The 19,242-nt window shown below is 46.4% G+C and overlaps 24 non-coding genes across 24 annotated transcripts; all 24 read right to left on the bottom strand.

The window, feature by feature from the left end:
- Positions 1-122: 122 nt before the first annotated feature.
- On the bottom strand, positions 123-194 carry TRNAC-GCA (transfer RNA cysteine (anticodon GCA)). Its single transcript has one exon. It is a non-coding gene; the product is annotated as a tRNA-Cys (tRNA).
- Positions 195-902: 708 nt separating this feature from the next.
- Positions 903-974, bottom strand: TRNAC-GCA (transfer RNA cysteine (anticodon GCA)). The gene has a single exon. It is a non-coding gene; the product is annotated as a tRNA-Cys (tRNA).
- A 712-nt stretch (positions 975-1,686) lies between these two features.
- On the bottom strand, positions 1,687-1,758 carry TRNAC-GCA (transfer RNA cysteine (anticodon GCA)). Its single transcript has one exon. It is a non-coding gene; the product is annotated as a tRNA-Cys (tRNA).
- A 711-nt stretch (positions 1,759-2,469) lies between these two features.
- TRNAC-GCA (transfer RNA cysteine (anticodon GCA)) lies at positions 2,470-2,541 on the bottom strand. The gene has a single exon. It is a non-coding gene; the product is annotated as a tRNA-Cys (tRNA).
- Positions 2,542-3,253: 712 nt separating this feature from the next.
- TRNAC-GCA (transfer RNA cysteine (anticodon GCA)) lies at positions 3,254-3,325 on the bottom strand. Its single transcript has one exon. It is a non-coding gene; the product is annotated as a tRNA-Cys (tRNA).
- Positions 3,326-4,037: 712 nt separating this feature from the next.
- Positions 4,038-4,109, bottom strand: TRNAC-GCA (transfer RNA cysteine (anticodon GCA)). Its single transcript has one exon. It is a non-coding gene; the product is annotated as a tRNA-Cys (tRNA).
- A 708-nt stretch (positions 4,110-4,817) lies between these two features.
- TRNAC-GCA (transfer RNA cysteine (anticodon GCA)) lies at positions 4,818-4,889 on the bottom strand. Its single transcript has one exon. It is a non-coding gene; the product is annotated as a tRNA-Cys (tRNA).
- Positions 4,890-5,601: 712 nt separating this feature from the next.
- On the bottom strand, positions 5,602-5,673 carry TRNAC-GCA (transfer RNA cysteine (anticodon GCA)). Its single transcript has one exon. It is a non-coding gene; the product is annotated as a tRNA-Cys (tRNA).
- Positions 5,674-6,385: 712 nt separating this feature from the next.
- TRNAC-GCA (transfer RNA cysteine (anticodon GCA)) lies at positions 6,386-6,457 on the bottom strand. Its single transcript has one exon. It is a non-coding gene; the product is annotated as a tRNA-Cys (tRNA).
- A 708-nt stretch (positions 6,458-7,165) lies between these two features.
- TRNAC-GCA (transfer RNA cysteine (anticodon GCA)) lies at positions 7,166-7,237 on the bottom strand. The gene has a single exon. It is a non-coding gene; the product is annotated as a tRNA-Cys (tRNA).
- A 712-nt stretch (positions 7,238-7,949) lies between these two features.
- TRNAC-GCA (transfer RNA cysteine (anticodon GCA)) lies at positions 7,950-8,021 on the bottom strand. Its single transcript has one exon. It is a non-coding gene; the product is annotated as a tRNA-Cys (tRNA).
- Positions 8,022-8,733: 712 nt separating this feature from the next.
- Positions 8,734-8,805, bottom strand: TRNAC-GCA (transfer RNA cysteine (anticodon GCA)). Its single transcript has one exon. It is a non-coding gene; the product is annotated as a tRNA-Cys (tRNA).
- A 708-nt stretch (positions 8,806-9,513) lies between these two features.
- TRNAC-GCA (transfer RNA cysteine (anticodon GCA)) lies at positions 9,514-9,585 on the bottom strand. Its single transcript has one exon. It is a non-coding gene; the product is annotated as a tRNA-Cys (tRNA).
- Positions 9,586-10,297: 712 nt separating this feature from the next.
- TRNAC-GCA (transfer RNA cysteine (anticodon GCA)) lies at positions 10,298-10,369 on the bottom strand. Its single transcript has one exon. It is a non-coding gene; the product is annotated as a tRNA-Cys (tRNA).
- A 712-nt stretch (positions 10,370-11,081) lies between these two features.
- On the bottom strand, positions 11,082-11,153 carry TRNAC-GCA (transfer RNA cysteine (anticodon GCA)). Its single transcript has one exon. It is a non-coding gene; the product is annotated as a tRNA-Cys (tRNA).
- Positions 11,154-11,861: 708 nt separating this feature from the next.
- On the bottom strand, positions 11,862-11,933 carry TRNAC-GCA (transfer RNA cysteine (anticodon GCA)). The gene has a single exon. It is a non-coding gene; the product is annotated as a tRNA-Cys (tRNA).
- A 1,494-nt stretch (positions 11,934-13,427) lies between these two features.
- On the bottom strand, positions 13,428-13,499 carry TRNAC-GCA (transfer RNA cysteine (anticodon GCA)). Its single transcript has one exon. It is a non-coding gene; the product is annotated as a tRNA-Cys (tRNA).
- Positions 13,500-14,211: 712 nt separating this feature from the next.
- TRNAC-GCA (transfer RNA cysteine (anticodon GCA)) lies at positions 14,212-14,283 on the bottom strand. The gene has a single exon. It is a non-coding gene; the product is annotated as a tRNA-Cys (tRNA).
- A 712-nt stretch (positions 14,284-14,995) lies between these two features.
- On the bottom strand, positions 14,996-15,067 carry TRNAC-GCA (transfer RNA cysteine (anticodon GCA)). Its single transcript has one exon. It is a non-coding gene; the product is annotated as a tRNA-Cys (tRNA).
- Positions 15,068-15,775: 708 nt separating this feature from the next.
- TRNAC-GCA (transfer RNA cysteine (anticodon GCA)) lies at positions 15,776-15,847 on the bottom strand. Its single transcript has one exon. It is a non-coding gene; the product is annotated as a tRNA-Cys (tRNA).
- Positions 15,848-16,559: 712 nt separating this feature from the next.
- TRNAC-GCA (transfer RNA cysteine (anticodon GCA)) lies at positions 16,560-16,631 on the bottom strand. Its single transcript has one exon. It is a non-coding gene; the product is annotated as a tRNA-Cys (tRNA).
- Positions 16,632-17,343: 712 nt separating this feature from the next.
- TRNAC-GCA (transfer RNA cysteine (anticodon GCA)) lies at positions 17,344-17,415 on the bottom strand. The gene has a single exon. It is a non-coding gene; the product is annotated as a tRNA-Cys (tRNA).
- A 708-nt stretch (positions 17,416-18,123) lies between these two features.
- On the bottom strand, positions 18,124-18,195 carry TRNAC-GCA (transfer RNA cysteine (anticodon GCA)). The gene has a single exon. It is a non-coding gene; the product is annotated as a tRNA-Cys (tRNA).
- A 711-nt stretch (positions 18,196-18,906) lies between these two features.
- On the bottom strand, positions 18,907-18,978 carry TRNAC-GCA (transfer RNA cysteine (anticodon GCA)). The gene has a single exon. It is a non-coding gene; the product is annotated as a tRNA-Cys (tRNA).
- Between the last annotated feature and the right edge of the window lie 264 nt (positions 18,979-19,242).

The raw sequence follows: 19,242 nt of genomic DNA, 5'->3' as shown, positions 1-19,242 counted from the left end.
GAACACTTTTTGATCATGCATCTTGAAGCGTAAATGTTCACTGATGCCAAGTGTAATTAGAAAAGGAACACATATCTTTGTGAATAAACAATTATTTATTATTAAAATTTAAGAAAAGTCGAAGGGGACACCCGGATTTGAACCAGGGACCTCTTGATCTGCAGTCAAATGCTCTACCACTGAGCTATATCCCCGTGCTTTTAGGGAATCTTCTGATACTTTTCAGGCTGTCGATTCTGCGCTGGTCAAGCATTCAACGTTAATGATCCTGGAAGAGACACGTCAGCTGGATTTTGCACTTATGTGAAGGAGAAAGGGCGAGCAGCCCTGCCTTGTCCTGGTGACACCCCCTCCAAATCTCTTCAAAGCCACAACACCCAAGCCCTCCTTGCTGACAATCAGGCACTTTGCATAACAAAGAGCAGCTTTAGTGCTCGCTCACAGGGCCGGTGTTGTATGGGGCGGGGTATCCAAGTGAGCGTGGCTCCGGAGATTTCCAAACAATGTATCCCACAAGCTACCATGGGGATGCAGGATAGCATACAACACCGGGACAACATTTGTTAGGGCTCCTGGGGGCCAATTTCAATCTGAATGTGCCCCGCTTGCTTACAGGTGTGGGGGGTGAGGGGTGGACAGTGTGTAGCACCCTTGGGTTCTGTAAATACAAATGTTCCTTGATCTCAAGGAGCAGGCAGCAAAAGTGGAGCTAAAACACTAAACGGACACTTTAAAAAGTGCATAATTGCTGTTAGCAATATGTTAACTAGGATGAAACCAGAACACTTTTTGATCATGCATCTTGAAGGGTAAATGTTCACTGATGCCAAGTGTAATTAGAAAAGGAACACGTATCTTTGTGAATAAACAATTATTTATTATTAAAATTTAAGAAAAGTAGAAGGGGACACCCAGATTTGAACCAGGGACCTCTTGATCTGCAGTCAAATGCTCTACCACTGAGCTATATCCCCGTGCTTTTAGGGCATCTTCTGATACTTTTCAGGCTGTCGATTCTGCGCTGGTCAAGCATTCAACGTTAATGATCCTGGAAGAGACACGTCAGCTGGATTTAGCACTTATGTGAAGGAGAAAGGGCGAGCAGCCCTGCCTTGTCCTGGTGACACCCCCTCCAAATCTCTTCAAAGCAGCCACAACGCCCAAGCCCTCCTTGCTGACAATCAGGCACTTTGCATAACAAAGAGCGGGTTCAGTGCTCGCACACAGGGCCGGTGTTGTATGGGGCGGGGTATCCAAGTGAGCGTGGCTCCGGAGATTGCCAAACAATGTATCCCACAAGCTACCATGGGTGATGCAGGATAGCGTACAACACTGGGACAACATTTGTCAGGGCTCCTGGGGGCCAATTTCAATCTGAATGTGCCCCGCTTGCTTACAGGTGTGGGGGATGAGGGGTGGACAGTGTGTAGCACCCTTGGGTTCTGTAAATACAAATGTTCCTTGATCTCAAGGAGCAGGCAGCAAAAGTGGAGCTAAAACACTAAACGGACACTTTAAAAAGTGCATAATTGCTGTCCGCAAGATGTTAACTAGGATGAAACCAGAACACTTTTTGATCATGCATCTTGAAGCGTAAATGTTCACTGATGCCAAGTGTAATTAGAAAAGGAACACATATCTTTGTGAATAAACAATTATTTATTATTAAAATTTAAGAAAAGTCGAAGGGGACACCCGGATTTGAACCAGGGACCTCTTGATCTGCAGTGAAATGCTCTACCACTGAGCTATATCCCCGTGCTTTTAGGGAATCTTCTGATACTTTTCAGGCTGTCGATTCTGCGCTGGTCAAGCATTCAACGTTAATGATCCTGGAAGAGACACGTCAGCTGGATTTAGCACTTATGTGAAGGAGAAAGGGCGAGCAGCCCTGCCTTGTACTGGTGACACCCCCTCCAAATCTCTTCAAAGCAGCCACAACGCCCAAACCCTCCTTGCTGACAATCAGGCACTTTGCATAACAAAGAGCAGCTTTAGTGCTCGCTCACAGGGCCGGTGTTGTATGGGGCGGGGTATCCAAGTGAGCGTGGCTCCGGAGATTTCCAAACAATGTATCCCACAAGCTACCATGGGGATGCAGGATAGCATACAACACCGGGACAACATTTGTTAGGGCTCCTGGGGGCCAATTTCAATCTGAATGTGCCCCGCTTGCTTACAGGTGTGGGGGGTGAGGGGTGGACAGTGTGTAGCACCCTTGCGTTCTGTAAATACAAATGTTCCTTGATCTCAAGGAGCAGGCAGCAAAAGTGGAGCTAAAACACTAAACGGACACTTTAAAAAGTGCATAATTGCTGTTAGCAATATGTTAACTAGGATGAAACCAGAACACTTTTTGATCATGCATCTTGAAGGGTAAATGTTCACTGATGCCAAGTGTAATTAGAAAAGGAACACATATCTTTGTGAATAAACAATTATTTATTATTAAAATTTAAGAAAAGTAGAAGGGGACACCCAGATTTGAACCAGGGACCTCTTGATCTGCAGTCAAATGCTCTACCACTGAGCTATATCCCCGTGCTTTTAGGGCATCTTCTGATACTTTTCAGGCTGTCGATTCTGCACTGGTCAAGCATTCAACGTTAATGATCCTGGAAGAGACACGTCAGCTGGATTTAGCACTTATGTGAAGGAGAAAGGGCGAGCAGCCCTGCCTTGTCCTGGTGACACCCCCTCCAAATCTCTTCAAAGCAGCCACAACGCCCAAGCCCTCCTTGCTGACAATCAGGCACTTTGCATAACAAAGAGCGGGTTCAGTGCTCGCACACAGGGCCGGTGTTGTATGGGGCGGGGTATCCAAGTGAGCGTGGCTCCGGAGATTGCCAAACAATGTATCCCACAAGCTACCATGGGTGATGCAGGATAGCGTACAACACTGGGACAACATTTGTTAGGGCTCCTGGGGGCCAATTTCAATCTGAATGTGCCCCGCTTGCTTACAGGTGTAGGGGATGAGGGGTGGACAGTGTGTAGCACCCTTGGGTTCTGTAAATACAAATGTTCCTTGATCTCAAGGAGCAGGCAGCAAAAGTGGAGCTAAAACACTAAACGGACACTTTAAAAAGTGCATAATTGCTGTCCGCAAGATGTTAACTAGGATGAAACCAGAACACTTTTTGATCATGCATCTTGAAGCGTAAATGTTCACTGATGCCAAGTGTAATTAGAAAAGGAACACATATCTTTGTGAATAAACAATTATTTATTATTAAAATTTAAGAAAAGTCGAAGGGGACACCCAGATTTGAACCAGGGACCTCTTGATCTGCAGTCAAATGCTCTACCACTGAGCTATATCCCCGTGCTTTTAGGGAATCTTCTGATACTTTTCAGGCTGTCGATTCTGCGCTGGTCAAGCATTCAACGTTAATGATCCTGGAAGAGACACGTCAGCTGGATTTAGCACTTATGTGAAGGAGAAAGGGCGAGCAGCCCTGCCTTGTCCTGGTGACACCCCCTCCAAATCTCTTCAAAGCAGCCACAACGCCCAAGCCCTCCTTGATGACAATCAGGCACTTTGCATAACAAAGAGCGGGTTCAGTGCTCGCACACAGGGCCGGTGTTGTATGGGGCGGGGTATCCAAGTGAGCGTGGCTCCGGAGATTGCCAAACAGTGTATCCCACAAGCTACCATGGGTGATGCAGGATAGCGTACAACACTCGGACAACATTTGTTAGGGCTCCTGGGGGCCAATTTCAATCTGAATGTGCCCCGCTTGCTTACAGGTGTGGGGGATGAGGGGTGGACAGTGTGTAGCACCCTTGGGTTCTGTAAATACAAATGTTCCTTGATCTCAAGGAGCAGGCAGCAAAAGTGGAGCTAAAACACTAAACGGACACTTTAAAAAGTGCATAATTGCTGTCCGCAAGATGTTAACTAGGATGAAACCAGAACACTTTTTGATCATGCATCTTGAAGCGTAAATGTTCACTGATGCCAAGTGTAATTAGAAAAGGAACACATATCTTTGTGAATAAACAATTATTTATTATTAAAATTTAAGAAAAGTAGAAGGGGACACCCGGATTTGAACCAGGGACCTCTTGATCTGCAGTCAAATGCTCTACCACTGAGCTATATCCCCGTGCTTTTAGCGAATCTTCTGATACTTTTCAGGCTGTCGATTCTGCACTGGTCAAGCATTCAACGTTAATGATCCTGGAAGAGACACGTCAGCTGGATTTTGCACTTATGTGAAGGAGAAAGGGCGAGCAGCCCTGCCTTGTCCTGGTGACACCCCCTCCAAATCTCTTCAAAGCCACAACACCCAAGCCCTCCTTGCTGACAATCAGGCACTTTGCATAACAAAGAGCAGCTTTAGTGCTCGCTCACAGGGCCGGTGTTGTATGGGGCGGGGTATCCAAGTGAGCGTGGCTCCGGAGATTTCCAAACAATGTATCCCACAAGCTACCATGGGGATGCAGGATAGCATACAACACCGGGACAACATTTGTTAGGGCTCCTGGGGGCCAATTTCAATCTGAATGTGCCCCGCTTGCTTACAGGTGTGGGGGGTGAGGGGTGGACAGTGTGTAGCACCCTAGGGTTCTGTAAATACAAATGTTCCTTGATCTCAAGGAGCAGGCAGCAAAAGTGGAGCTAAAACACTAAACGGACACTTTAAAAAGTGCATAATTGCTGTTAGCAATATGTTAACTAGGATGAAACCAGAACACTTTTTGATCATGCATCTTGAAGGGTAAATGTTCACTGATGCCAAGTGTAATTAGAAAAGGAACACATATCTTTGTGAATAAACAATTATTTATTATTAAAATTTAAGAAAAGTCGAAGGGGACACCCGGATTTGAACCAGGGACCTCTTGACCTGCAGTCAAATGCTCTACCACTGAGCTATATCCCCGTGCTTTTAGGGAATCTTCTGATACTTTTCAGGCTGTCGATTCTGCGCTGGTCAAGCATTCAACGTTAATGATCCTGGAAGAGACACGTCAGCTGGATTTAGCACTTATGTGAAGGAGAAAGGGCGAGCAGCCCTGCCTTGTCCTGGTGACACCCCCTCCAAATCTCTTCAAAGCAGCCACAACGCCCAAGCCCTCCTTGCTGACAATCAGGCACTTTGCATAACAAAGAGCGGGTTCAGTGCTCGCACACAGGGCCGGTGTTGTATGGGGCGGGGTATCCAAGTGAGCGTGGCTCCGGAGATTGCCAAACAATGTATCCCACAAGCTACCATGGGTGATGCAGGATAGCGTACAACACTGGGACAACATTTGTTAGGGCTCCTGGGGGCCAATTTCAATCTGAATGTGCCCCGCTTGCTTACAGGTGTGGGGGATGAGGGGTGGACAGTGTGTAGCACCCTTGGGTTCTGTAAATACAAATGTTCCTTGATCTCAAGGAGCAGGCAGCAAAAGTGGAGCTAAAACACTAAACGGACACTTTAAAAAGTGCATAATTGCTGTCCGCAAGATGTTAACTAGGATGAAACCAGAACACTTTTTGATCATGCATCTTGAAGCGTAAATGTTCACTGATGCCAAGTGTAATTAGAAAAGGAACACATATCTTTGTGAATAAACAATTATTTATTATTAAAATTTAAGAAAAGTCGAAGGGGACACCCGGATTTGAACCAGGGACCTCTTGATCTGCAGTCAAATGCTCTACCACTGAGCTATATCCCCGGGCTTTTAGGGAATCTTCTGATACTTTTCAGGCTGTCGATTCTGCGCTGGTCAAGCATTCAACGTTAATGATCCTGGAAGAGACACGTCAGCTGGATTTAGCACTTATGTGAAGGAGAAAGGGCGAGCAGCCCTGCCTTGTACTGGTGACACCCCCTCCAAATCTCTTCAAAGCAGCCACAACGCCCAAACCCTCCTTGCTGACAATCAGGCACTTTGCATAACAAAGAGCGGGTTCAGTGCTCGCACACAGGGCCGGTGTTGTATGGGGCGGGGTATCCAAGTGAGCGTGGCTCCGGAGATTGCCAAACAGTGTATCCCACAAGCTACCATGGGTGATGCAGGATAGCGTACAACACTGGGACAACATTTGTTAGGGCTCCTGGGGGCCAATTTCAATCTGAATGTGCCCCGCTTGCTTACAGGTGTGGGGGATGAGGGGTGGACAGTGTGTAGCACCCTTGGGTTCTGTAAATACAAATGTTCCTTGATCTCAAGGAGCAGGCAGCAAAAGTGGAGCTAAAACACTAAACGGACACTTTAAAAAGTGCATAATTGCTGTCCGCAAGATGTTAACTAGGATGAAACCAGAACACTTTTTGATCATGCATCTTGAAGCGTAAATGTTCACTGATGCCAAGTGTAATTAGAAAAGGAACACATATCTTTGTGAATAAACAATTATTTATTATTAAAATTTAAGAAAAGTAGAAGGGGACACCCGGATTTGAACCAGGGACCTCTTGATCTGCAGTCAAATGCTCTACCACTGAGCTATATCCCCCTGCTTTTAGCGAATCTTCTGATACTTTTCAGGCTGTCGATTCTGCACTGGTCAAGCATTCAACGTTAATGATCCTGGAAGAGACACGTCAGCTGGATTTTGCACTTATGTGAAGGAGAAAGGGCGAGCAGCCCTGCCTTGTCCTGGTGACACCCCCTCCAAATCTCTTCAAAGCCACAACACCCAAGCCCTCCTTGCTGACAATCAGGCACTTTGCATAACAAAGAGCAGCTTTAGTGCTCGCTCACAGGGCCGGTGTTGTATGGGGCGGGGTATCCAAGTGAGCGTGGCTCCGGAGATTTCCAAACAATGTATCCCACAAGCTACCATGGGGATGCAGGATAGCATACAACACCGGGACAACATTTGTTAGGACTCCTGGGGGCCAATTTCAATCTGAATGTGCCCCGCTTGCTTACAGGTGTGGGGGGTGAGGGGTGGACAGTGTGTAGCACCCTTGGGTTCTGTAAATACAAATGTTCCTTGATCTCAAGGAGCAGGCAGCAAAAGTGGAGCTAAAACACTAAACGGACACTTTAAAAAGTGCATAATTGCTGTTAGCAATATGTTAACTAGGATGAAACCAGAACACTTTTTGATCATGCATCTTGAAGGGTAAATGTTCACTGATGCCAAGTGTAATTAGAAAAGGAACACATATCTTTGTGAATAAACAATTATTTATTATTAAAATTTAAGAAAAGTAGAAGGGGACACCCGGATTCGAACCAGGGACCTCTTGATCTGCAGTCAAATGCTCTACCACTGAGCTATATCCCCGTGCTTTTAGGGCATCTTCTGATACTTTTCAGGCTGTCGATTCTGCACTGGTCAAGCATTCAACGTTAATGATCCTGGAAGAGACACGTCAGCTGGATTTAGCACTTATGTGAAGGAGAAAGGGCGAGCAGCCCTGCCTTGTCCTGGTGACACCCCCTCCAAATCTCTTCAAAGCAGCCACAACGCCCAAGCCCTCCTTGCTGACAATCAGGCACTTTGCATAACAAAGAGCGGGTTCAGTGCTCGCACACAGGGCCGGTGTTGTATGGGGCGGGGTATCCAAGTGAGCGTGGCTCCGGAGATTGCCAAACAATGTATCCCACAAGCTACCATGGGTGATGCAGGATAGCGTACAACACTGGGACAACATTTGTTAGGGCTCCTGGGGGCCAATTTCAATCTGAATGTGCCCCGCTTGCTTACAGGTGTAGGGGATGAGGGGTGGACAGTGTGTAGCACCCTTGGGTTCTGTAAATACAAATGTTCCTTGATCTCAAGGAGCAGGCAGCAAAAGTGGAGCTAAAACACTAAACGGACACTTTAAAAAGTGCATAATTGCTGTCCGCAAGATGTTAACTAGGATGAAACCAGAACACTTTTTGATCATGCATCTTGAAGCGTAAATGTTCACTGATGCCAAGTGTAATTAGAAAAGGAACACATATCTTTGTGAATAAACAATTATTTATTATTAAAATTTAAGAAAAGTCGAAGGGGACACCCGGATTTGAACCAGGGACCTCTTGATCTGCAGTCAAATGCTCTACCACTGAGCTATATCCCCGTGCTTTTAGGGAATCTTCTGATACTTTTCAGGCTGTCGATTCTGCGCTGGTCAAGCATTCAACGTTAATGATCCTGGAAGAGACACGTCAGCTGGATTTAGCACTTATGTGAAGGAGAAAGGGCGAGCAGCCCTGCCTTGTCCTGGTGACACCCCCTCCAAATCTCTTCAAAGCAGCCACAACGCCCAAGCCCTCCTTGATGACAATCAGGCACTTTGCATAACAAAGAGCGGGTTCAGTGCTCGCACACAGGGCCGGTGTTGTATGGGGCGGGGTATCCAAGTGAGCGTGGCTCCGGAGATTGCCAAACAGTGTATCCCACAAGCTACCATGGGTGATGCAGGATAGCGTACAACACTCGGACAACATTTGTTAGGGCTCCTGGGGGCCAATTTCAATCTGAATGTGCCCCGCTTGCTTACAGGTGTGGGGGATGAGGGGTGGACAGTGTGTAGCACCCTTGGGTTCTGTAAATACAAATGTTCCTTGATCTCAAGGAGCAGGCAGCAAAAGTGGAGCTAAAACACTAAACGGACACTTTAAAAAGTGCATAATTGCTGTCCGCAAGATGTTAACTAGGATGAAACCAGAACACTTTTTGATCATGCATCTTGAAGCGTAAATGTTCACTGATGCCAAGTGTAATTAGAAAAGGAACACATATCTTTGTGAATAAACAACTATTTATTATTAAAATTTAAGAAAAGTAGAAGGGGACACCCGGATTTGAACCAGGGACCTCTTGATCTGCAGTCAAATGCTCTACCACTGAGCTATATCCCCGTGCTTTTAGCGACTCTTCTGATACTTTTCAGGCTGTCGATTCTGCACTGGTCAAGCATTCAACGTTAATGATCCTGGAAGAGACACGTCAGCTGGATTTTGCACTTATGTGAAGGAGAAAGGGCGAGCAGCCCTGCCTTGTCCTGGTGACACCCCCTCCAAATCTCTTCAAAGCCACAACACCCAAGCCCTCCTTGCTGACAATCAGGCACTTTGCATAACAAAGAGCAGCTTTAGTGCTCGCTCACAGGGCCGGTGTTGTATGGGGCGGGGTATCCAAGTGAGCGTGGCTCCGGAGATTTCCAAACAATGTATCCCACAAGCTACCATGGGGATGCAGGATAGCATACAACACCGGGACAACATTTGTTAGGGCTCCTGGGGGCCAATTTCAATCTGAATGTGCCCCGCTTGCTTACAGGTGTGGGGGGTGAGGGGTGGACAGTGTGTAGCACCCTAGGGTTCTGTAAATACAAATGTTCCTTGATCTCAAGGAGCAGGCAGCAAAAGTGGAGCTAAAACACTAAACGGACACTTTAAAAAGTGCATAATTGCTGTTAGCAATATGTTAACTAGGATGAAACCAGAACACTTTTTGATCATGCATCTTGAAGGGTAAATGTTCACTGATGCCAAGTGTAATTAGAAAAGGAACACATATCTTTGTGAATAAACAATTATTTATTATTAAAATTTAAGAAAAGTCGAAGGGGACACCCGGATTTGAACCAGGGACCTCTTGATCTGCAGTCAAATGCTCTACCACTGAGCTATATCCCCGTGCTTTTAGGGAATCTTCTGATACTTTTCAGGCTGTCGATTCTGCGCTGGTCAAGCATTCAACGTTAATGATCCTGGAAGAGACACGTCAGCTGGATTTAGCACTTATGTGAAGGAGAAAGGGCGAGCAGCCCTGCCTTGTCCTGGTGACACCCCCTCCAAATCTCTTCAAAGCAGCCACAACGCCCAAGCCCTCCTTGCTGACAATCAGGCACTTTGCATAACAAAGAGCGGGTTCAGTGCTCGCACACAGGGCCGGTGTTGTATGGGGCGGGGTATCCAAGTGAGCGTGGCTCCGGAGATTGCCAAACAATGTATCCCACAAGCTACCATGGGTGATGCAGGATAGCGTACAACACTGGGACAACATTTGTTAGGGCTCCTGGGGGCCAATTTCAATCTGAATGTGCCCCGCTTGCTTACAGGTGTGGGGGATGAGGGGTGGACAGTGTGTAGCACCCTTGGGTTCTGTAAATACAAATGTTCCTTGATCTCAAGGAGCAGGCAGCAAAAGTGGAGCTAAAACACTAAACGGACACTTTAAAAAGTGCATAATTGCTGTCCGCAAGATGTTAACTAGGATGAAACCAGAACACTTTTTGATCATGCATCTTGAAGCGTAAATGTTCACTGATGCCAAGTGTAATTAGAAAAGGAACACATATCTTTGTGAATAAACAATTATTTATTATTAAAATTTAAGAAAAGTCGAAGGGGACACCCGGATTTGAACCAGGGACCTCTTGATCTGCAGTCAAATGCTCTACCACTGAGCTATATCCCCGTGCTTTTAGGGAATCTTCTGATACTTTTCAGGCTGTCGATTCTGCGCTGGTCAAGCATTCAACGTTAATGATCCTGGAAGAGACACGTCAGCTGGATTTAGCACTTATGTGAAGGAGAAAGGGCGAGCAGACCTGCCTTGTACTGGTGACACCCCCTCCAAATCTCTTCAAAGCAGCCACAACGCCCAAACCCTCCTTGCTGACAATCAGGCACTTTGCATAACAAAGAGCGGGTTCAGTGCTCGCACACAGGGCCGGTGTTGTATGGGGCGGGGTATCCAAGTGAGCGTGGCTCCGGAGATTGCCAAACAGTGTATCCCACAAGCTACCATGGGTGATGCAGGATAGCGTACAACACTGGGACAACATTTGTTAGGGCTCCTGGGGGCCAATTTCAATCTGAATGTGCCCCGCTTGCTTACAGGTGTGGGGGATGAGGGGTAGACAGTGTGTAGCACCCTTGGGTTCTGTAAATACAAATGTTCCTTGATCTCAAGGAGCAGGCAGCAAAAGTGGAGCTAAAACACTAAACGGACACTTTAAAAAGTGCATAATTGCTGTCCGCAAGATGTTAACTAGGATGAAACCAGAACACTTTTTGATCATGCATCTTGAAGCGTAAATGTTCACTGATGGCAAGTGTAATTAGAAAAGGAACACATATCTTTGTGAATAAACAATTATTTATTATTAAAATTTAAGAAAAGTAGAAGGGGACACCCGGATTTGAACCAGGGACCTCTTGATCTGCAGTCAAATGCTCTACCACTGAGCTATATCCCCCTGCTTTTAGCGAATCTTCTGATACTTTTCAGGCTGTCGATTCTGCACTGGTCAAGCATTCAACGTTAATGATCCTGGAAGAGACACGTCAGCTGGATTTTGCACTTATGTGAAGGAGAAAGGGCGAGCAGCCCTGCCTTGTCCTGGTGACACCCCCTCCAAATCTCTTCAAAGCCACAACACCCAAGCCCTCCTTGCTGACAATCAGGCACTTTGCATAACAAAGAGCAGCTTTAGTGCTCGCTCACAGGGCCGGTGTTGTATGGGGCGGGGTATCCAAGTGAGCGTGGCTCCGGAGATTTCCAAACAATGTATCCCACAAGCTACCATGGGGATGCAGGATAGCATACAACACCGGGACAACATTTGTTAGGGCTCCTGGGGGCCAATTTCAATCTGAATGTGCCCCGCTTGCTTACAGGTGTGGGGGGTGAGGGGTGGACAGTGTGTAGCACCCTTGGGTTCTGTAAATACAAATGTTCCTTGATCTCAAGGAGCAGGCAGCAAAAGTGGAGCTAAAACACTAAACGGACACTTTAAAAAGTGCATAATTGCTGTTAGCAATATGTTAACTAGGATGAAACCAGAACACTTTTTGATCATGCATCTTGAAGGGTAAATGTTCACTGATGCCAAGTGTAATTAGAAAAGGAACACATATCTTTGTGAATAAACAATTATTTATTATTAAAATTTAAGAAAAGTAGAAGGGGACACCCGGATTTGAACCAGGGACCTCTTGATCTGCAGTCAAATGCTCTACCACAGAGCTATATCCCCGTGCTTTTATGGAATCTTCTGATACTTTTCAGGCTGTCGATTCTGCGCTGGTCAAGCATTCAACGTTAATGATCCTGGAAGAGACACGTCAGCTGGATTTAGCACTTATGTGAAGGAGAAAGGGCGAGCAGCCCTGCCTTGTCCTGGTGACACCCCCTCCAAATCTCTTCAAAGCAGCCACAACGCCCAAGCCCTCCTTGCTGACAATCAGACACTTTGCATAACAAAGAGCTGCTTTAGTGCTCGCTCACAGGGCCGGTGTTGTATGGGGCGGGGTATCCAAGTGAGCGTGGCTCCGGAGATTTCCAAACAATGTATCCCACAAGCTACCATGGGGATGCAGGATAGCATACAACACCGGGACAACATTTGTTAGGGCTCCTGGGGGCCAATTTCAATCTGAATGTGCCCCGCTTGCTTACAGGTGTGGGGGATGAGGGGTGGACAGTGTGTAGCACCCTTGGGTTCTGTAAATACAAATGTTCCTTGATCTCAAGGAGCAGGCAGCAAAAGTGGAGCTAAAACACTAAACGGACACTTTAAAAAGTGCATAATTGCTGTTAGCAATATGTTAACTAGGATGAAACCAGAACACTTTTTGATCATGCATCTTGAAGGGTAAATGTTCACTGATGCCAAGTGTAATTAGAAAAGGAACACATATCTTTGTGAATAAACAATTATTTATTATTAAAATTTAAGAAAAGTAGAAGGGGACACCCGAATTTGAACCAGGGACCTCTTGATCTGCAGTCAAATGCTCTACCACAGAGCTATATCCCCGTGCTTTTATGGAATCTTCTGATACTTTTCAGGCTGTCGATTCTGCGCTGGTCAAGCATTCAACGTTAATGATCCTGGAAGAGACACGTCAGCTGGATTTAGCACTTATGTGAAGGAGAAAGGGCGAGCAGCCCTGCCTTGTCCTGTTGACACCCCCTCCAAATCTCTTCAAAGCAGCCACAACGCCCAAGCCCTCCTTGCTGACAATCAGACACTTTGCATAACAAAGAGCTGCTTTAGTGCTCGCTCACAGGGCCGGTGTTGTATGGGGCGGGGTATCCAAGTGAGCGTGGCTCCGGAGATTTCCAAACAATGTATCCCACAAGCTACCATGGGGATGCAGGATAGCATACAACACCGGGACAACATTTGTTAGGGCTCCTGGGGGCCAATTTCAATCTGAATGTGCCCCGCTTGCTTACAGGTGTGGGGGATGAGGGGTGGACAGTGTGTAGCACCCTTGGGTTCTGTAAATACAAATGTTCCTTGATCTCAAGGAGCAGGCAGCAAAAGTGGAGCTAAAACACTAAACGGACACTTTAAAAAGTGCATAATTGCTGTTAGCAATATGTTAACTAGGATGAAACCAGAACACTTTTTGATCATGCATCTTGAAGGGTAAATGTTCACTGATGCCAAGTGTAATTAGAAAAGGAACACATATCTTTGTGAATAAACAATTATTTATTATTAAAATTTAAGAAAAGTAGAAGGGGACACCCGGATTTGAACCAGGGACCTCTTGATCTGCAGTCAAATGCTCTACCACTGAGCTATATCCCCGTGCTTTTAGCGAATCTTCTGATACTTTTCAGCCTGTCGATTCTGCGCTGGTCAAGCATTCAACGTTAATGATCCTGGAAGAGACACGTCAGCTGGATTTTGCACTTATGTGAAGGAGAAAGGGCGAGCAGCCCTGCCTTGTCCTGGTGACACCCCCTCCAAATCTCTTCAAAGCAGCCACAACGCCCAAGCCCTCCTTGCTGACAATCAGGCACTTTGCATAACAAAGAGCGGGTTCAGTGCTCGCACACAGGGCCGGTGTTGTATGGGGCGGGGTATCCAAGTGAGCGTGGCTCCGGAGATTGCCAAACAATGTATCCCACAAGCTACCATGGGTGATGCAGGATAGCGTACAACACTGGGACAACATTTGTTAGGGCTCCTGGGGGCCAATTTCAATCTGAATGTGCCCCGCTTGCTTACAGGTGTAGGGGATGAGGGGTGGACAGTGTGTAGCACCCTTGGGTTCTGTAAATACAAATGTTCCTTGATCTCAAGGAGCAGGCAGCAAAAGTGGAGCTAAAACACTAAACGGACACTTTAAAAAGTGCATAATTGCTGTCCGCAAGATGTTAACTAGGATGAAACCAGAACACTTTTTGATCATGCATCTTGAAGCGTAAATGTTCACTGATGCCAAGTGTAATTAGAAAAGGAACACATATCTTTGTGAATAAACAATTATTTATTATTAAAATTTAAGAAAAGTCGAAGGGGACACCCGGATTTGAACCAGGGACCTCTTGATCTGCAGTCAAATGCTCTACCACTGAGCTATATCCCCGTGCTTTTAGGGAATCTTCTGATACTTTTCAGGCTGTCGATTCTGCGCTGGTCAAGCATTCAACGTTAATGATCCTGGAAGAGACACGTCAGCTGGATTTAGCACTTATGTGAAGGAGAAAGGGCGAGCAGCCCTGCCTTGTCCTGGTGACACCCCCTCCAAATCTCTTCAAAGCAGCCACAACGCCCAAGCCCTCCTTGATGACAATCAGGCACTTTGCATAACAAAGAGCGGGTTCAGTGCTCGCACACAGGGCCGGTGTTGTATGGGGCGGGGTATCCAAGTGAGCGTGGCTCCGGAGATTGCCAAACAGCGTATCCCACAAGCTACCATGGGTGATGCAGGATAGCGTACAACACTCGGACAACATTTGTTAGGGCTCCTGGGGGCCAATTTCAATCTGAATGTGCCCCGCTTGCTTACAGGTGTGGGGGATGAGGGGTGGACAGTGTGTAGCACCCTTGGGTTCTGTAAATACAAATGTTCCTTGATCTCAAGGAGCAGGCAGCAAAAGTGGAGCTAAAACACTAAACGGACACTTTAAAAAGTGCATAATTGCTGTCCGCAAGATGTTAACTAGGATGAAACCAGAACACTTTTTGATCATGCATCTTGAAGCGTAAATGTTCACTGATGCCAAGTGTAATTAGAAAAGGAACACATATCTTTGTGAATAAACAATTATTTATTATTAAAATTTAAGAAAAGTAGAAGGGGACACCCGGATTTGAACCAGGGACCTCTTGATCTGCAGTCAAATGCTCTACCACTGAGCTATATCCCCGTGCTTTTAGCGAATCTTCTGATACTTTTCAGGCTGTCGATTCTGCACTGGTCAAGCATTCAACGTTAATGATCCTGGAAGAGACACGTCAGCTGGATTTTGCACTTATGTGAAGGAGAAAGGGCGAGCAGCCCTGCCTTGTCCTGGTGACACCCCCTCCAAATCTCTTCAAAGCCACAACACCCAAGCCCTCCTTGCTGACAATCAGGCACTTTGCATAACAAAGAGCAGCTTTAGTGCTCGCTCACAGGGCCGGTGTTGTATGGGGCGGGGTATCCAAGTGAGCGTGGCTCCGGAGATTTCCAAACAATGTATCCCACAAGCTACCATGGGGATGCAGGATAGCATACAACACCGGGACAACATTTGTTAGGGCTCCTGGGGGCCAATTTCAATCTGAATGTGCCCCGCTTGCTTACAGGTGTGGGGGGTGAGGGGTGGACAGTGTGTAGCACCCTAGGGTTCTGTAAATACAAATGTTCCTTGATCTCAAGGAGCAGGCAGCAAAAGTGGAGCTAAAACACTAAACGGACACTTTAAAAAGTGCATAATTGCTGTTAGCAATATGTTAACTAGGATGAAACCAGAACACTTTTTGATCATGCATCTTGAAGGGTAAATGTTCACTGATGCCAAGTGTAATTAGAAAAGGAACACATATCTTTGTGAATAAACAATTATTTATTATTAAAATTTAAGAAAAGTCGAGGGGGACACCCGGATTTGAACCAGGGACCTCTTGATCTGCAGTCAAATGCTCTACCACTGAGCTATATCCCCGTGCTTTTAGGGAATCTTCTGATACTTTTCAGGCTGTCGATTCTGCGCTGGTCAAGCATTCAACGTTAATGATCCTGGAAGAGACACGTCAGCTGGATTTAGCACTTATGTGAAGGAGAAAGGGCGAGCAGCCCTGCCTTGTCCTGGTGACACCCCCTCCAAATCTCTTCAAAGCAGCCACAACGCCCAAGCCCTCCTTGCTGACAATCAGGCACTTTGCATAACAAAGAGCGGGTTCAGTGCTCGCACACAGGGCCGGTGTTGTATGGGGCGGGGTATCCAAGTGAGCGTGGCTCCGGAGATTGCCAAACAATGTATCCCACAAGCTACCATGGGTGATGCAGGATAGCGTACAACACTGGGACAACATTTGTTAGGGCTCCTGGGGGCCAATTTCAATCTGAATGTGCCCCGCTTGCTTACAGGTGTGGGGGATGAGGGGTGGACAGTGTGTAGCACCCTTGGGTTCTGTAAATACAAATGTTCCTTGATCTCAAGGAGCAGGCAGCAAAAGTGGAGCTAAAACACTAAACGGACACTTTAAAAAGTGCATAATTGCTGTCCGCAAGATGTTAACTAGGATGAAACCAGAACACTTTTTGATCATGCATCTTGAAGCGTAAATGTTCACTGATGCCAAGTGTAATTAGAAAAGGAACACATATCTTTGTGAATAAACAATTATTTATTATTAAAATTTAAGAAAAGTCGAAGGGGACACCCGGATTTGAACCAGGGACCTCTTGATCTGCAGTCAAATGCTCTACCACTGAGCTATATCCCCGTGCTTTTAGGGAATCTTCTGATACTTTTCAGGCTGTCGATTCTGCGCTGGTCAAGCATTCAACGTTAATGATCCTGGAAGAGACACGTCAGCTGGATTTAGCACTTATGTGAAGGAGAAAGGGCGAGCAGCCCTGCCTTGTACTGGTGACACCCCCTCCAAATCTCTTCAAAGCAGCCACAACGCCCAAACCCTCCTTGCTGACAATCAGGCACTTTGCATAACAAAGAGCGGGTTCAGTGCTCGCACACAGGGCCGGTGTTGTATGGGGCGGGGTATCCAAGTGAGCGTGGCTCCGGAGATTGCCAAACAGTGTATCCCACAAGCTACCATGGGTGATGCAGGATAGCGTACAACACTGGGACAACATTTGTTAGGGCTCCTGGGGGCCAATTTCAATCTGAATGTGCCCCGCTTGCTTACAGGTGTGGGGGATGAGGGGTGGACAGTGTGTAGCACCCTTGGGTTCTGTAAATACAAATGTTCCTTGATCTCAAGGAGCAGGCAGCAAAAGTGGAGCTAAAACACTAAACGGACACTTTAAAAAGTGCATAATTGCTGTCCGCAAGATGTTAACTAGGATGAAACCAGAACACTTTTTGATCATGCATCTTGAAGCGTAAATGTTCACTGATGCCAAGTGTAATTAGAAAAGGAACACATATCTTTGTTAATAAACAATTATTTATTATTAAAATTTAAGAAAAGCAGAAGGGGACACCCGGATTTGAACCAGGGACCTCTTGATCTGCAGTCAAATGCTCTACCACTGAGCTATATCCCCCTGCTTTTAGCGAATCTTCTGATACTTTTCAGGCTGTCGATTCTGCACTGGTCAAGCATTCAACGTTAATGATCCTGGAAGAGACACGTCAGCTGGATTTTGCACTTATGTGAAGGAGAAAGGGCGAGCAGCCCTGCCTTGTCCTGGTGACACCCCCTCCAAATCTCTTCAAAGCCACAACACCCAAGCCCTCCTTGCTGACAATCAGGCACTTTGCATAACAAAGAGCAGCTTTAGTGCTCGCTCACAGGGCCGGTGTTGTATGGGGCGGGGTATCCAAGTGAGCGTGGCTCCGGAGATTTCCAAACAATGTATCCCACAAGCTACCATGGGGATGCAGGATAGCATACAACACCGGGACAACATTTGTTAGGGCTCCTGGGGGCCAATTTCAATCTGAATGTGCCCCGCTTGCTTACAGGTGTGGGGGGTGAGGGGTGGACAGTGTGTAGCACCCTTGGGTTCTGTAAATACAAATGTTCCTTGATCTCAAGGAGCAGGCAGCAAAAGTGGAGCTAAAACACTAAACGGACACTTTAAAAAGTGCATAATTGCTGTTAGCAATATGTTAACTAGGATGAAACCAGAACACTTTTTGATCATGCATCTTGAAGGGTAAATGTTCACTGATGCCAAGTGTAATTAGAAAAGGAACACATATCTTTGTGAATAAACAATTATTTATTATTAAAATTTAAGAAAAGTAGAAGGGGACACCCGGATTTGAACCAGGGACCTCTTGATCTGCAGTCAAATGCTCTACCACAGAGCTATATCCCCGTGCTTTTATGGAATCTTCTGATACTTTTCAGGCTGTCGATTCTGCGCTGGTCAAGCATTCAACGTTAATGATCCTGGAAGAGACACGTCAGCTGGATTTAGCACTTATGTGAAGGAGAAAGGGCGAGCAGCCCTGCCTTGTCCTGGTGACACCCCCTCCAAATCTCTTCAAAGCAGCCACAACGCCCAAGCCCTCCTTGCTGACAATCAGACACTTTGCATAACAAAGAGCTGCTTTAGTGCTCGCTCACAGGGCCGGTGTTGTATGGGGCGGGGTATCCAAGTGAGCGTGGCTCCGGAGATTTCCAAACAATGTATCCCACAAGCTACCATGGGGATGCAGGATAGCATACAACACCGGGACAACATTTGTTAGGGCTCCTGGGGGCCAATTTCAATCTGAATGTGCCCCGCTTGCTTACAGGTGTGGGGGATGAGGGGTGGACAGTGTGTAGCACCCTTGGGTTCTGTAAATACAAATGTTCCTTGATCTCAAGGAGCAGGCAGCAAAAGTGGAGCTAAAACACTAAACGGACACTTTAAAAAGTGCATAATTGCTGTTAGCAATATGTTAACTAGGATGAAACCAGAACACTTTTTGATCATGCATCTTGAAGGGTAAATGTTCACTGATGCCAAGTGTAATTAGAAAAGGAACACATATCTTTGTGAATAAACAATTATTTATTATTAAAATTTAAGAAAAGTAGAAGGGGACACCCGGATTTGAACCAGGGACCTCTTGATCTGCAGTCAAATGCTCTACCACAGAGCTATATCCCCGTGCTTTTATGGAATCTTCTGATACTTTTCAGGCTGTCGATTCTGCGCTGGTCAAGCATTCAACGTTAATGATCCTGGAAGAGACACGTCAGCTGGATTTAGCACTTATGTGAAGGAGAAAGGGCGAGCAGCCCTGCCTTGTCCTGTTGACACCCCCTCCAAATCTCTTCAAAGCAGCCACAACGCCCAAGCCCTCCTTGCTGACAATCAGACACTTTGCATAACAAAGAGCTGCTTTAGTGCTCGCTCACAGGGCCGGTGTTG

The sequence above is a fragment of the Ambystoma mexicanum genome, chromosome 1p (assembly GCF_040938575.1).
Source record: "Ambystoma mexicanum isolate Mex_15411 chromosome 1p, UKY_AmexF1_1, whole genome shotgun sequence".
In the NCBI taxonomy this organism is placed as follows: Eukaryota; Metazoa; Chordata; class Amphibia; order Caudata; family Ambystomatidae; genus Ambystoma; species Ambystoma mexicanum.
This window is presented reverse-complemented; position numbering and strand designations above follow the sequence as displayed.